This window comes from Lepisosteus platostomus, chromosome 5 (assembly GCF_059453375.1).
Source record: "Lepisosteus platostomus isolate fLepPlt1 chromosome 5, fLepPlt1.hap1, whole genome shotgun sequence".
NCBI classification, from domain to species: domain Eukaryota; kingdom Metazoa; phylum Chordata; class Actinopteri; order Semionotiformes; family Lepisosteidae; genus Lepisosteus; species Lepisosteus platostomus.
In genome coordinates this window covers 11,985,526-11,988,311 of record NC_142615.1, presented here as the reverse complement: position 1 = coordinate 11,988,311, position 2,786 = coordinate 11,985,526, and the positions used below count along the sequence as shown (strand labels likewise).

At 53.7% G+C, this 2,786-nt stretch overlaps 1 long non-coding RNA gene across 1 annotated transcript; it reads right to left on the bottom strand.

The window, feature by feature from the left end:
- Positions 1 to 1,260: 1,260 nt before the first annotated feature.
- LOC148663580 (uncharacterized) lies at positions 1,261 to 2,070 on the bottom strand. Its single transcript, XR_015937137.1, has 3 exons — positions 1,936 to 2,070; positions 1,556 to 1,658; positions 1,261 to 1,393 (listed from the first exon to the last, which is right to left on the bottom strand). It is a non-coding gene; the product is annotated as an uncharacterized LOC148663580 (long non-coding RNA).
- Positions 2,071 to 2,786: the final 716 nt, after the last annotated feature.

Sequence of the window (2,786 nt, the reverse complement as noted above, 5' to 3'; positions counted from 1 at the left end):
TGGACAAGAGAACCACGCCCCCTCTCTTCACGGAGATCAAGACCACCAAGATCTCAGGGAGACCATGTCCGAAGTTTAAATACAGAGCGGGCTTCGAGGCCCAGATCTCCCAGGGGACCGAATCTTCTCGGCTTGGGAGCGAGGAAGAGCAGCTCTCGGTCTCTCCGCTGGAGAGACCTGCAAACCGACACTCAAAGCTTCCGAATTAAGAACGCCTTTCTAAAACAAAGCACAAAGAAGCCCGTTTTGTCTTTAATTCTTTTTATTGGAAAAAAAATGATATGCAGCAAACTTTTACCTTAACAAGCGTTCAAAGCAGCTTCTTTCTTGGCTTCTTTGGCAAGAATCTGCTTCAACAACATGGCTGGGCAGCTTGTTCCCCACCCCCACTACCCTCTGTGTACAGAAGAGCCTCCTGTCCTGACTGGAGGATCTCACCCAGCTGTGTCTGGAAAGAAGCCAGAGTATCGGCTTCAACAACACACCTGGGCAGCTTGTTCCACACCCCCACTACCCTGGCTCACTGCGGTTTTATCTAGTAAAGGGTCATACTCACTGTGTGTGTCCCATCTCTCTGTGGGTGTGTCCGATGCTAGGGGGGGAGAGCTCCCATTTTGGGTGTGTCAGACGTGGGCCCTTCCCCTTGTGGGTGTGTCTAATTTGGCGGGTCTGCCTAATCCCACTCCCACGGTGAGCATGTCTAATATAGTGTTACTCCCACTGTGTCTAATACAGTGTGGCTTCTTTTCAGAAAGTTGGATGGGATCCAACCCTTCCTACCCCAGCATCACAGAAGGTTTCCTGACTAGGACTCACTATAGCTCACTATAGCTCACCTGCAGTCGCAGTAAAGCCTGATTGATCTAGCATTCAGAATCCCAACCAACCTGACAAACAAACTGCTCTCCCCCTGTGCTCTGGCAGGCACTACTGTACCTGTAAAGCACTGACCACTGGGCTAAACGACAGCTACTACCCCACAGCAGTGTGAATTATAAACAGCTGAATGCAACTCACCTCTGCACTCTGCACACACCCTGGACAGGACAGCAGTCCATCACAGGACACACACACTCACACACCTTGGAGAGGACACCAGTCCTTCACAGGACACACACAGACACAGAAACACACACCCTGGACAGGACAACAGTCCATCAGAGGACGGACACAGTTGATCACAGGGTGCTAGGGTTCAGTGTTCAGTCATCTCCATGCTGCCTGTGACCTATTTCTCTAAATCACACCTGACAGCAGGTCCAGTCGTAGGCAGCGGACCATGTCACAGGCAGGGGGTTCTGTTTCAGGCAGCGGGCCCTGTCTCAGGCAGCATGTCCCATCGCAGGCAGAGGGTCCTCTTTCAAGCGGCGTGTCCAGTTGCAGGCAGCGAGCCCTGTCAAAGGCAGGGGGTTCTGTCTCAGGCAATGGGTCCTGTCTGAGGCAGCATGTCGTGTCTCAGGCAGTGGGTCCTGTCTGAGGCAGCAGGTCCTGTCTCAGGCAGCGGGTCCTGTCTCAGGCAGCGGGTCCTGTCTCAGGCAGCGGGTCTCAGACTCACCTCCTCCCTCTTCCGCTGGATAGAAAACTTGTCCGTCTGCCTGCTCCCTCCAGTGCAGGGTGTGGTTCCCCAGGAGACCCCGCTGGGCCAGCAGGTCCTCCATCTGCAGACACAGATGGACTGAGCGCTGAGCGCTAGGCTGTGTGCTTACAGCTGTGCTCAGTGACTCAACACTCAGGCCTGCTGCACTGTAGGACAGCTCACACAGCACCGGCGTGCACCTCAGACACATCGCTAACACCCCTGGATTCAAACAACACGGGTTCGAGCTCTGAAACATCGTGTCGGAGAGCAGATCTGCTCCGTCTCTCCTGCTGAGCCCCTGGATGAGACCTGGATCTGAATCCCTGAGGATCGAGGACAGGAAGTTTATAACCCACCTCTCAACATCTGGAACAGTCTGTCTCGGAGTCTGAAACGTTCCCTTCCTGGGGGAACCCCAGTCTCCTTGGTGTAATTCCAAATCTGCTGTCTGCTCTTCAGCCTCAGGATGGTCCTCTTCCCCTTCCTCCTCTGTGGGTCTGGGACAACAGGCATCAGTGAGGTCAGGTGAGGGGTGTGAGTGTGTGATGAGGTCAGGTGAGGTGTGTGAGTGTGTGATGAGGTGAGGTTCTGTTGCAGACCCAGCACTCTGGAGTGTAACATCGAGCGCAGATCTCTCCTTGCTCAGATGTCAGGCGAGAGGCCTGGTCTGAGAGCAGACAGACTCTGGGTTCTGCTGTCTCCACCTGCTGGTCCAACAAGTGCAGAACAGGGAGCCGCCCTCAATACATCCTTCAGCAGCCATATCACTCTGCAACTCACAACTGGCAACCCACTGAAGCTAAGCAGGTGTGAACCTGGTCAGTACCTGGATAAGAGACCTCCTGGGAAAAGCTAAGGTTGCTGCTGGAAGAGGTGTTAGTTGGGCCAGCAGGGGGCGCTCACCCTGCGGTCCATGTGGGTCCTAATGCCCCAGTATAGTGACGGGGACACTATACTGTAAACAGGCGCCGTCCTTCGGATGAGACGTAAAACCGAGGTCCTGACTGTTTGTGGTCATTAAAAATCCAGGGTGCTTCTCGAAAAGAGAAGGGGTGTAACTCGGTGTCCAGGCCAAATTTCCCATTGGCCCTTATCAATCATGAGATAAGGAGTCTTAAAATCCCTAATAACCCCCATCTATGAATTGGCTTCATTACTCTGCTCTCCTCCCTACTGATAGCTGATGTGTGGTGAGCGTTCTGGCGCA